The sequence below is a fragment of the Phacochoerus africanus genome, chromosome 9, assembly GCF_016906955.1.
Source record: "Phacochoerus africanus isolate WHEZ1 chromosome 9, ROS_Pafr_v1, whole genome shotgun sequence".
Classification (NCBI taxonomy): domain Eukaryota; kingdom Metazoa; phylum Chordata; class Mammalia; order Artiodactyla; family Suidae; genus Phacochoerus; species Phacochoerus africanus.
In genome coordinates, this window is record NC_062552.1 from 51,552,748 (window position 1) to 51,566,698 (window position 13,951).

The window sequence follows — 13,951 nt, forward strand, 5'->3', positions numbered from 1 at the left end:
ACCACTAAAAATAGAGGTAAAATACATTATACCTATTCCAATGAGAAGAATAAGAAAATTTCAATCAATTTTTTTTAAAAAGTCAAGAGGAGTTCTCGTCCTGGCGCAGTGGTTAACAAATCCGACTAGGAACCATGAGGTTGCGGGTTCGGTCCCTGCCCTTGCTCAGTGGGTTAACGATCCGGCGTTGCTGTGAGCTGTGGTGTAGGTTGCAGACACGGTTCGGATCCCACTTGCAGTGGCTCTGGCGTAGGCCGGTGGCTGCAGCTCCAATTCAACCCCTAGCCTGGGAACCTCCATATGCCATGGGAACGGCCCAAGAAATAGCAAAAAAAGACCAAATAAATAAATAAATAATAAAAAGTCAAGAAAAAAGGAAAAAATCATAAAATAAAAATAGAAATAAAAGGGACAATCTAGGAAATGTACAAATATATCATTGTAGCAAAAATAATGATAAATGTAATGGAATAAAATTACCATTTAAAAGAAAAAGACTATGGCATTGTGTTAAATAAAATTCAGCTAAAAGCTCTTTGTAAACAGCATACTTAAAACAGGAAAATTTGGGAGTCAAAGAACAAAAAAATGTATACCAGACAATAATAAACCAAAAGAAAGTCTTGGTAGTTGCATGTTAATGCAGATTTTAAAGATTTACTAGGGAGAGAGAGTATACTCACATGATGATAAAAATTTTAATTCATGAAAAAACACAGCATGTTATCTAATAATGTGGCCTAAAACACAGAAAGCAAAGATGGGGAGCTCCTGCTGTGGCTCAGTGGGTTAAGAACCCAACTAGTATCCATGAAGATGCGTGTTTGATCCCTGGCCTCACTCAATAGGTCAAGGATCCAGCATTGCCTCAGTGTGGTGTAGGTTGCATTTGTGGCTTGGATCTAGCATTGCTATGGCTGGGGCATAGGCCTGAAATGCAGCTCTGATTCGACTCCTAGACTAGGAACTTTCATATGCTGCAGGTGCAGCTCTAAAGAAAAACTGAAAAGCAAAAGACAAACAAACAAACAAAAACATAGAAAGAAAGATTGATAAAACTACTGGAAGAATTTTACAAACTTTCCATCTTAGTGAGATATTTGAACACACCCCCTTCAATTACTCATAGAATTAGTAGAAAGATAAAATTATTTTAAAATATAAAATATACACTTTGTCAAGCAATAAGGGAGTTTATGAAAATTGATCAAACATTATGTATAATACCTGTTTCAATGTGTGTCATACAGATAATGCCTTCTTTATTTTTTTTTAAATCCACACTTTTATTTATTTATTTTCAGGAAGTTTAAATCCTTGATTGATATGGCATCGCATGGATTCTGTATCCAATGGCTTTAGCAGGAAAGTTGCTTTGGAATTTGGCACAAACCCTGCTACTCTTGCCATGGGTGAGAGTTACCTTTCTCCAGATTATTCTGGTTTTGTTTGGTTTTCTACCAGGAGTTACTGTGTTCTTTGCTTTGTACACCTAAGTACATCTCTCATCTAGATAGAATTCAGTTTTACCTTGAGCACGAACACCTTCCTTCTTATTTTTAATTATTTTATTTCATTTTTTTTTTTGCTTTTTAGGGCCACACCCCTGGAGTATGGAGGTTCCCAGGCTAGGGGGTCTAATCAGAACTGTTGCTTCCGGCCTAGGCCACAGCCACAGTAAGGCCAGATTCGAGCCGGGTCTGTGACCTACACTACAGTTCCCAGCAATGCCGGATCCTTAACCCACTGAGCAAGGCCAGGGATTCAACCTATAACCTCATCGTTCCTAGGCAGATTCGTTTCTGCCCAGCCATGACGGGAACGCTTCCCCTTCCATTTTAAAAAGAGCTATATGCCCCTTCTGGTTCCAGAGATCCTGCTTATAACAAGCAAAAATGGCCTTTAACCACAGCCTTCCAGGCATACTTGTCATTTTAGCAGTCCCCGTTCCTAGCAGGCTCCCACAGGCTCCATGATGGCCCAAAGAGCCAGATAATGCCCTTTTGATACAGTGCATTTTTTTTTTTTTGGCCATTCCCATGGCATGCAAAAGTTTCCAGGCCAGAGATCAAACCCCTACCACAGCAGCAACGATGCTGGATTCTTAACTGCTCGGCCACCAGGGAACTCTGGTTTAATGCATTTTAGAAATCAATACTAAAGAAAGAAATTCTCGTATATTTAGAAATTTAAAACACACTTCCAAAGTATTCTTGGGTCCCAGGAAGAAATAAAAATGGAATTTAAAATCTTAGAACTGAATGACAATTAAAATATCAAGCATGAGGAATAGAGTAATCACTGTGTTTGATGAAAATTTATAAGCTAAAATGCGAATTTTTGAAAAGAATAAAAATTAACAAAATATTAACTTATAAAATTAAGAAAAAACTGAATAAATGGAAAGAAAATCAACTAAAAAGGATCATCAAAGCAAAAACTTTGTTCATTGAGGAATCTAATAAAATGGACATACCTTTGGTGGAAAACAGAGGGAAGACACAAAAGAACTTTAACAAAAATAAAAACGGTATATTCAAAATTAAGGCAAGTATGTATGATGGGGTCACTTTGCTGTATAGCAGAAACTATCAGCACCTTGTAAATTAACTTCAATAAAATTAAAGAAACGATAAGACAATGAAATGTATGCCAATAGGTTTGAAATGAATAAAATGTGAAGATTCTAAAAAAAAGCATTAACTTACAAAAACTGAAACTGACACCAAGAAGAACTAGAAAGATTGATAATTCCCAATGTGCTGCAGAAACAGGAGTGGTAGTTAACTGACCACAGAGAATGCCAGACCCAAATGTTTTCCAAGCAAGTCTCAACTTTTTAAGGAAGCTCATTCGACTTTATACAAACTGTTTCAGAGCACTGACAGAGAGGAAGTATTCCCAATTCATTCTATGAGGCCAGTGTAATATTGAAACTGCAAAAAAGAATAAAATTGGAAAGAAATACAGTCGGCCCTTCCTATTCACAGATTCCACGTCTCTGGATACAGAGTCCTGGACTGTATTACACCATTTTACATAAATGCCTTCAACATCTGCAGATTGTAGTATCCATGGGGGTCCTGGAACCAATACCCCACAGATCCTGAGGGCCAACTGTATGATAGGTCAATTTCATAGATTAAATATAGATGCAGAAATTTTAAACAAAATACCAGCAAATTGAATTCAGCAACATAGAAAAAGATATAATGAGGGAATTGGGGTTATTCCAGTAATTTAAGTGGTTTCACATGGAAAAATCTATACATGTAACAAATGCAGAAGGAATGACACAATTAGAAACTTACCATTGTGCAATTCTTAATAAAGTAATGGATCTCAGCAATGATCATCAGAAGATGCTAAAACCATTAGGTGAAGGATTGATGGGACGTGTATAATGGAAGGGTGAGACTACCACCATCTGAACCTCACTGGTCAATCTTAGCTTGACTTAAAGTGAGACTACAGGATGCAGTAGGATATTCACAACATGCCAGGGAGTATTCTTAGCCAAAATGAACCTGAACCTACAATCTTGTATCTTTTTTTTTTTTGTCTTTGTAGGGCCACAGCCATGGCATATGGAGGCTAGGGGTTGAATCAGAGCGTTAGCCACCTGCTTATACCACAACCACAGCAATGAGGAATCCAAGCTGCATCTTTGACCTATACCATAGCTCATGGCAACGCCAGATCCTTAACCCACTGAGCAAGGCCAGGGATCAAACCTGCGTCCTCAGGGATACTAGTCAGATTCGTTTCCACTGAGCCACAACAGGAACTCCTATCAGTTTACAGCAATATGAGAGAGAAAAGGTTAAATGACAATACAAAAAAGAAAAAAAAAAGAAGAAAATGCAAAATCAATCAAAACTCTGATCTAGTTTCTACAAGTCAGTGACATAAAGAAAAGAAAGAAATATTTTTATAGACCTTAAAAAAGCAACAGAGCAAAACAAAAATGTCTGCAGGTGCATTCTGAAATATGTGTAGGTGAAATGGCCTGACTTCTGTGTTAACACATCCAAATAGTGTGTAGGACAAGAATGTTGGGGAGAAGGAATAATTGAAACAAGAGTAAATGTTGATACTATTTGTCACTAGATGGTGGGTACATGGGTGTTCATTTTACTATGCTACTTTCATACATATTTGGAAATTCCGACGATTAAAAAATAAAAACAAATTAAGTATAATTAATCAGAAAAACATATTAACTATGGAGAAAAATATGATCACCTTGACAGACACCAAAAGCATTGGCTAAAAGTCATTATCCAAGCGTGAGGTTTAAAAATTCATAGTACGTTAAGAATAGTTTGTTGGGGTTTTTTCTGGCTTTTTTGTTTTTTTTAGGGCTGTACCCACAGCATATGGAGGTTCCCAGGCTAGGGGTCCAATTGGAGCTACAGCTGCCAGCCTACACCACAGTCACAGCAACATCAAATCCGAGCCAGGTCTGCGACCTATGCTACAGCTCATGGAAATTCTGGATCTTTAACCCACTGAGCGAGGCCAGGTATTGAACCTATAGGCTCATGGTTCCTAGTTGGATTCATTTCCATTGCACCATGACGGGAACTCCAAAAACAGGGTTTTTGTTTGTTTGTTTGTTTAACAGTTGTTAAAGGATTTCTGTTAAAATATTTCTGTTAAAAACTTTGACTATATCAAAATATCATACTTAATGCTAAGATGTTAGTAATCTTCTTAAAAATATCCTTTGTGTTGATGACACTTAAATATTTCTTGCTATAACTCCTCTCTCACAGAAAACCTGACACAACTTTAGGATTTAAAAACAAAAGCAGGAGTTGCTGTTGTGGCTAAGTGGGCTACAAACCCAACAAGTATCCGTGAAGATTTGGGTTTGATTCCTGGCCTCGCTCAGTGGGTTAAGGATCCAGTGTTGTTGTGAGCTGTGAGGTAGGTTGCAGACATGGCTTGGATCTGGTGTTACTCTGGCTGTGGTGCAAGCCGGCAGCTGCAGCTCTGATTAGACCCCTAACCTGGTAATTTCCATATGCTGCAAGTGTGCTCTCCCCCCAAAAAAGCAATGTTAAGAATCAAATGAGACTTTTGTGTTGCCCACACACTGTTCTAATGAAGTGAAGAAATCTGCACCCCTCAAAGGACTTAAGGAACTTTTAGAATGAAAAGGATGCCCACTATCCCCACTTCCATTCAAAGGTTAATAATGTGTCTGAGTTATGACAAAAAGACATAGTGATACGTATACATACCCATATGCATACTCAGATAGAGAGACGAGTAAATAGTTTTAACATTAAGGCATAAGTAAGGATTTGGAAAGAAAGAAACAAGACTGTCATTATGTAGAAATCATGATTGTCTACATATAAAATCCCAACTAATCAACAAATTGTTAGAATCGATAAAAGAATTAATGGCCAATAAGATCAGTATTCAGAAATTCATTGCAGATTCTACAGACCACAAGAATTTAAAACTGAGAATTTAAAATATCATTGTAACAGCAATACATTTAGATACATCACCTTGGGATAAATTTAGCAAGGTATGAATAAAACTTGTTTGAAAATACCTATTAAATCTATTGAAAGAGATTAGCCACCAAGTGGCTCTAAAAGATAAAAAATCTATTGAAAGATATTAAGGATGATAAACTTTGTATCCCATCTTCATGGATACAAAGGGTCAGAACCACAGAGATGTCAGTTCTCCTCAAATCAATCTACAGATTTAATGCAATTACAATCTAAATTGTAATAGTGTCTTTTCAAAGAACTTATCAAGTTGATAAAAAATTTTCCGCTCCAGGGAAAGATCCCAAAAATTACCATGTCAAATAAAAGACCTGTATAGCTGTATTCTAGTAGGTAATCTGGGCACAGGGATAGAGGTAGTGACTATCAAACATAGTAATGAAATCAGAAACAAATTTACACAAACAGGGTAATTCAATACATATCTGAGGTGCATCGCAGACAATCAAGGAAATGATGGAATATTCAATCAATTGTTCCGGAACAACTGATTATCCATGTGAAAAAAATGAAGTTGGATTCCATTGTTATCTCCTGCACAAAAATCAGTTTCCGCTGGATTTAAAATGTAATCTGAAACATTTCAACAGTCTTTAGATAGAGGCAAATATTTGCATGGTCCTAGGATTGGAAAGAGCTATTTATTTATTTATTTATTGTCTTTTTGCCATTTCTTGGGCCGCTCCCCAGGCATATGGAGGTTCCCAGGCTAGGAGTCAAATCAGAGCTGTAGCCGCCAGCCTAGGCCAAAGCCACAGCAACAAGGGATCGTAGCCCCATCTGCAACCTACACCACAGCTCATGGCAACGCCAGATCCTTAACCCACTGATCAAGGCCAGGGATCGAACCTGCAACCTCATGGTTCCTAGTCAGATTCATTAACCACTGAGTCACAACAGGAACTCCTGGAAAGAGCTATTTAAACAAGAAACTAAAGCATTAACCTTTAAAATAGTTCCTAACATCCACCAGATTAATAGTAAGAACTTGTTTTTATCAAAATGTCATAATCAGAGCCAAAAATAAGTAACAAAAGGGAAAACTGTATTTGTCACATTTAAAACTCGAGTACCTAAAACAGAACAGAGAATCCTATAAATACATGCAAAAATACACTACCAAAGTAGTCCTTCTCCAAATGCAACAGATAAATCCTCTGGGTATCTTGTTTAACTGAAGCTAATTCTGGAACTGGAGACTAAGATTCTGTTTTTCTAACAAGCTCCCAGGTGATGGTGATGAGCTTGTCAGCAGTCAGTACTTTATTTTTTTATTTTTATTTATTTTTTTGCCTGTGTCTTTTTAGGGCAGCACCCGTGGCATATGGAAGTTCCCAGGCCAGGGGTCTAATCAAGACCTGTTGCTTCCAGCCTATACCACAGCCACAGCAATGCCAGATCTGAGTCGCGTCTGCAACCTACACCACAGCTCACAGCAACACCTGGTCCTTAATTCACGGAGCAAGGACAGAGATTGAACCTGCAACCTCATGGTTCCTAGTTGGATTTGTTTCCACTGCACCTCGACAGGAACTCCATCAGCAGTCAGTACTTTAATGAAAAGGCAAGGTAACATTTTGGCAGAAGATCTGAACAGAATTTCATCAAAAAAGAATTACAAATGGTCAATTTAAAAAAAAAAGAAAGAAAGAAAGAAAGAAATGGGAGTTCCTGTTGTGGCACAGTGGAAACTAACCCAACTAGGAACCATGAGGTTGCGGCTTCTACCCCTGGCTTTGTTCCGTGGGTTAAGGATCCGGCGTTGCCGTGAGCTGTGGTGTGGGTTGCAGATGTGGCTCGGATCTGGCGTGGCTGTGGCTGTGGCGTAGGCTGGCAGCTGCAGCTCCGAATGAACCTCTAGCCTGGGAACCTCCATGTACCGAGGGTGCAGCCCTAAAAAAAAAAAAAAAAAAGCAAAAAGAAATAGTGCTCAGTTTCATTAGTAATCAGAATGATGTTGCAAAAATTGAAAATTCTGACAATTCCAAGTGTTGACAGGAATATATATTAACAGAAACTCAGACAGTGATAGAGGAAGTTTGTTTCTGTTTAATTAGTATGGGCACTTTGTTATATTACTATATACTCATCTAGTAGAAAATTAGGCAGCAGTGAAACAAATTACAAATGCATGTAACAATAGGGAAACATTTGAAAATATATAATTTTTAGTGAAAATAGTTACCGAAGAGCACAAAATCAGGTTACTTAAAAAAGAAAAATAAATAATATGTTGCTTGGGGATGTGTATATATGAGTTAGTGCTATTTTAGAAAGGAAAGACATTGATTTTAAAAATTTAGAATGATGGCTAGCTCCGGGGAAGAGACACAGAAAAAAATATAGAGAAGGAGCATGTGGGTTAGAAATATTCTCATTTTGTATGTGAGTCAATGAATCATTCTGTCAGGATTTCACAGGAAATCTTAACAATTTACAATATATTTTACAACATATATATGTTATATATATATATATGCTTATATGCATCACATATTCACAACAATAAAATATTTAAATAATATTATAAATTTCCACTTACATTTATATATAGATACAGATAGAGTCACACTGGTATGTATTGTGTGTATCCATTTTGAGTAGCTATCTAAAATTAATGTAAAAAAACTTCAAGAAACAGATTTACCTAGTCTTATAGAGTTTTTTTTTTGTCTTTTTTGTTTTTTTAGGGCTGCACCTGCAGCATATGGCAGTTCCCAAGCTAGGGGTCTAACTGGAGCTACAGCTGCCTTCCTATGCCACAGCCACAGCAATGCCAGATCCGAGCTGAGTCTGCGACCTACACCACAGCTCATGGCAATGCCAGATCCTCAACCCACTGAAGGAGACCAGGGATCGAACCCACAACCTCATGGTTTCTAGTTGGATTTGTTTCCACTGCACCTCGACGGGAACTTCACCTTATAGAGATTTAGATTAAAACACTTGCATGTTCCTAGAAAGATATATTTACACATCACTATATAGATAAAATCATAAACTTATTTTCATAAACCTTTAGTGCATAGACCTCTGTCTTATCCTCAAAGAGATGGGAATGGAAAGGGAAAGGGCACATGACACTTTATAATCACATACAGATACTGATATGCTTGCACAGTGTTAGTGATAACAGATACTAAGCATACAAAATACAAATGTATTTACAATTATAGATCTCCTGCAAAGAAATTTACATAATCCTGCTTGACTAGATATGCAGATACATTTGAATAGCATTAAACAAGTTCCAGATCCAGACACACACACACACATATATATTTGTGATATATATGTTACACTGGGGAAGACAATATCTTACAAATATATGTACATACAGATATATGGGGGTGCTCTGTTTACCTAATCCTATATCAAGAGTGACACACAGACATTTTCCTGATTCCATGAAGGAACAGTAGCTAGTACTCAAAATAATACCATGCCTAAGTAGGTTATTAATTCTAAACATACAAAGTTATAGACACCAATCGATATACACAAACATTTTTTTTAGGGCCGCACCTGCGGCATATGGAAGTTCGCAGGCTAGGGGTTCAACTGGAGCTGCAGCTGCTGGCCTATGCCACATCCACAACAATGTCTGATCCAAGCCATGTCTGCGACCTACACTACAGCTCATGGCAATGCCAGCTCTTTAACCCACTGATCAAGGCTAGGGATGGAACCTGAATTCTCATGGACACTAATTGGGTTCGTTACAGCTGAACTGCAACAGGAACTCCTGATGTACATACACTGAAGATATATTTATGTACTCTAAAAGTACTGGTATAGCAATATTTTGTAATACTAAGCAGACACCCATACATTTATAGAACACCATATAAAGACTATCCATTACTAGCATTTTACAGGTCAAGCTACATAATTTGGGATAGATATCATTACATAATCTGATGTGGACTCAGAGAAAGAAACATTTGAATCATCCTCTAAAGATGTGGATATATTTACATAATCTTAACAAATGTCCCTTTGCATAATTCATTTTGTAAATAGTTCATTTGCATAATCCTTTATGAAGATATAGATACATTTACATAATCTATTACAGGAGTAGACTCATGTATACATGTCAAGATATTCCTATTTAGATATCTATTTATTTACACAAGTCTATACAATAATTTCTATTGTATACAGATATATTTACAAACTACTAGATATTAAAAATATAGATGAGTTCCCACTATGCCACAATGGGATCTGTGGTGTCTTTGCAGAACCAGGATGCAGATTTGATCCCCAGCCAATCACAATGGGTTAAGGATCCAGCATGGCTAAAGCTATGGTGTAAGTTGCACCTGTGGCTCAGATCTGATCTCTGGCCTGGGAAATCCATCTGCTGTGGGGTGGCCAAAAAGAAAAAAAGAATATAGAGAGATGCATTTTCATAATTGTATAACGCAAAGAACATGTATTAATATGAATATTTGCATATATATATATTCCTACACACATGTAGATTTATATAGTTAAACATGTATTTAAGCATGATCTTAAGCAGATGTGGAATAAAAATCCTATTCTGGTACAAATAAAAAATATAGTGAATAGTCTTATACAGTCAGAAAATCTATATTCCTAGTCCTGTGGAGTATAAATATATAAAATCTTATATATAATCGTGTAGAAAATAGATTGTAAATCTCATTCAGATCCACACTTGAATCCAGATTCATGCCCTTAACTCTATCCGTACCCAGGTCCACAACTTCACAGATGTCCATCTTTAACTTCATTTCCATCCACAACCACAACTACAGTCTGAACCTTGGTTCTTTCCCAGCTTTCTTTTTTTTTTTTTTTTGCTATTTCTTTGGGCCGCTCCCTTGGCATATGGAGGTTCCCAGGCTAGGGGTCGAATCGGAGCTGTAGCCACCGGCCTACGCCAGAGCCACAGCAACACGGGATCCGAACCGTGTCTGCAACCTACACCACAGCTCATGGCAACGCCGGATTGTTAATCCACTGAGCAAAGGCAGGGATCGAACCCGCAACCTCATGGTTTGTAGTCGGATTCGTTAACCACTGCGCCACGACGGGAACTCCCTTTTTTTTTTTTTTTCCTTTCCCAGCTTTCTATGCCATCCCCATCTCAATTCCATCCACACCCTTGTGTGCAAATACACGCAATTATACCCATAGGGAGATCATGTATTCTTACTCCCATATAAATCAACGTCTTCTTAATCTTACACACAGACATTCAAATACTGAATCCTCTAGGTACATAAACATTTGTTTATTTTACCATATGTGTATACTTTTTCCTGTCCTTAATCTCACACACGCACACACACACACACACACGCACACACAGACACTGGATACAAACACATACAGATACTTAGTCCTATACATACTTCATTTACTATAATAATATTTAGGTTTATTTATTTTCTTAATCAAGTATATATTTCTATTCATATACACAAACCCACATACAGTTTTTTGTTTGGAAGGAGTTATTGTTTGTTTTGTAATAATGGAATTGTATTATGTATTTTCCAGCTTCCTTTCCTTATTTTATTTTATTTTATTTATTTTTGCCATTTCTAGGGCCGCTCCTGTGGCATGTAGAGGTTCCTAGGCTAGGGGTCTAATTGGAGCTGTAGCCGCCAGCCTACACCACAGCCACAGCAATGCACAGTAGGATTCGTTAACCACTGAGCCACGACGGGAACCCCCCCTTTCCTTATTTAAAACTACTTTGGGTGTTCCCGTCGTGGCTCAGTGGAAACGAGTCCATCTAGGAACCATGAGGTTGAGGGTTCGATCCCTGGCCTTGCTCAGTGGGTTAAGGATCCAGCATTGTCGTGAGCTGTGGTGTAGGTCACCTGTAGATATGGTTTGGATCTAGCATTGCTGTGGCTGTGGTGCAGACCGGCGGCTACAGCTCCAATTTGACCCCTAGCCTGGGAACCTCCACACACCATTAGGAGGTTTTCCTAAAGAGGAAAAAAAAATAAAAAACAAAAAAAACTACTTTGTGGATAGTTTTCCAAATCAACGGGTATGCATCTGATTCATTCATTTGATGACCATAGCATTTCTTTCTCATTATCGCCACAGCTAACAATGCCATGATAAACATCTCTGCATATGGATTCTTAGTTACTGTGGCTTTTGTTTCTAGAGGAAATTTCCCCAGGAGTGAATTTCTAGGTCAAAAGCTATACATTATTTGAATAGATGTTGTCAGCTCCCTTTCCAAAAAAGATTAACAATTTACCTCGCCACCAGTGATGTATAAAGGTATCTTTTCCCTAGATTTCTACCTCCAACAGGTATAGATCTTATATTCATTTTCAGTAATCTATGAGCATGAAATGCTACTTCATTGTTAATTCAATTTATTTCCCTGACTATGTGTAAATTTGAGCAGTCTTCTTATTTTTGAGCCATTTGGAGCTGTTGTACTATGAAGTATCATTGCACACACTCTGCTCACTTTTCCTCTTGATCATTCACACTTTCTTTCCGATTTGCGGAAGTACTTTTTATATTTTACACCTTTACATCTGTCCTATGGATTTCAATTACTTTACCCAGATCTATTATTTGTCGACCGATATGCGCTGTCTTTTGCCTCTAAAAATCGCAGTCTGTATGTATTTATAATGAAAGAATTCACTTTGCTCATATTTATTGCAATTACTGAGCTATTCAATTTCATACCTTCCATGTTCTCGTATGTGTGTTCTTCATTTTCCATACATGTATTTTCTTTTCCTTTTACTTATATTGGAAGGTTTGATCAAACAACTCTGGATTCTGTTATTTTACCTTTTTAATGGAAATGTGTACTTTCTTTTCCATTGCATTGGTTACCTTTCCTTTCTCAGCCTTTCATAATCCTATGCATACGACTGTACTATTAAAACTGAAGTTTTGAACCTTTTAGAAATGATGGCCTTATATTTATGGGTCATGGACAAAATGATATTCATAGATTGTTGCATGCTTAATATTTATGGAGCACCTCCTATATGCCAGAGACTTGTGAAGTGCTGGAGAGACTTCAGTGTACAGAGTAGATAAAAGTCCTGCCTGTGCTACAGTTTCCAGCTGAATGAATGGTGGTGTCATTCGCTGAAAGGGCGGACACTGGGGAGGCTCATCAGTTGATAAATAATATCGGAGCATGAGGATGGATATTGGTAATAACGGCTACTATTTACAGAGCCTGAACTATAGTCCATTGTTTTAGGTTTTTTTTTAATGCATGCACTCAATTCCTCTTCACACCAGTTCCCTGAAATAGATATCATTACCATTTCTTCAGAAACTCAAGGCACCGAAAAATTTGTTTCCTTCCCTTTATACAAATACGCTATTACAAAGCTATGAGGGAACAGAGTTGGGATTCGATTCTAAGCACATTAGATCCACATTCTGCACCTGGAACCACTGCTCACTCAACCCCCTAGATGAGATCACCCAGAGAGCTCATGAAGATAAAGAAAATAAGTCTGCAGATAAAACCTTGCGGCACGGTGACATTCAGAGTTGGAACGGGGTGGAGAAACCAGCTTTGGAAGCTGAAAAAAAGTCTACTGAGTTGAAAGAAAATCTGGAGACTAGTATCTGGGAAAGTAAGTGAAGTTAATGTTTCAAGGATTGAGATATAGTCAGATATATTAATATAATATAAACAAAAACCCTAGTAGACTTGATCCAAAAAAAAATCAAAGTTTTTAATCTAAAAGAGTTAAAATACGCCTGTTGTGGTAAACACGATTTTTTAAAACTGGAGAAAGCACATGTATGCAGCACAAAAAATAAATATGATTGTGTATCTACAGATACAAAGGATATTTATATATGATGTGAGACTATCATGCTCAAACTTATGAAATGCATTTGAAAATATAGATAATTAATTCTCATGAGTAGATTAATTACCAAAATCATCTCAGGAAGAAGTGAGAAATTTAGACCCCAAATCATACAAAAAATTGAGTCACTACTACAATAGCTCCTTCTTTAAAGCTACTAAAGGATCTACTCAGATCATTTGATGGAGGAATTTTACAAGGTCTTCAGGGAAGAGAAAATTCCATTTTTAAGAACTAGTTCCAGAGCAAGAGAAACAAAAACTTCCCAATTCACCATAAGAAATCAGCATGACCAGATATGCAAAACACAAGAAGACAGGGAGTTCCCGTTGTGGTGTAGCAGAAACGAACCTGACTAGTATTCATGAGGATGCAAGTTTGGTCCCTGGCCTCGTTCAGTGGGTCAAGGATCCAGCATTGCCGTGAGCTGTGGTATAGGTTGTGGACACGGCCTGGATTCTGCGTTGCTGTGGCGTAGGCTGGCAACTGTAGCTCCCATTTGACTCCTAGCCTGGGAACTTCCATATGCTGCAGGTGTGGCCCTAAAAAGAA

The 13,951-nt window shown here is 37.6% G+C and overlaps 1 pseudogene; it reads right to left on the reverse strand.

The window, feature by feature from the left end:
* Positions 1 to 1,309: 1,309 nt before the first annotated feature.
* LOC125136819 (60S ribosomal protein L35a-like) lies at positions 1,310 to 1,924 on the reverse strand (annotated as a pseudogene).
* Between the last annotated feature and the right edge of the window lie 12,027 nt (positions 1,925 to 13,951).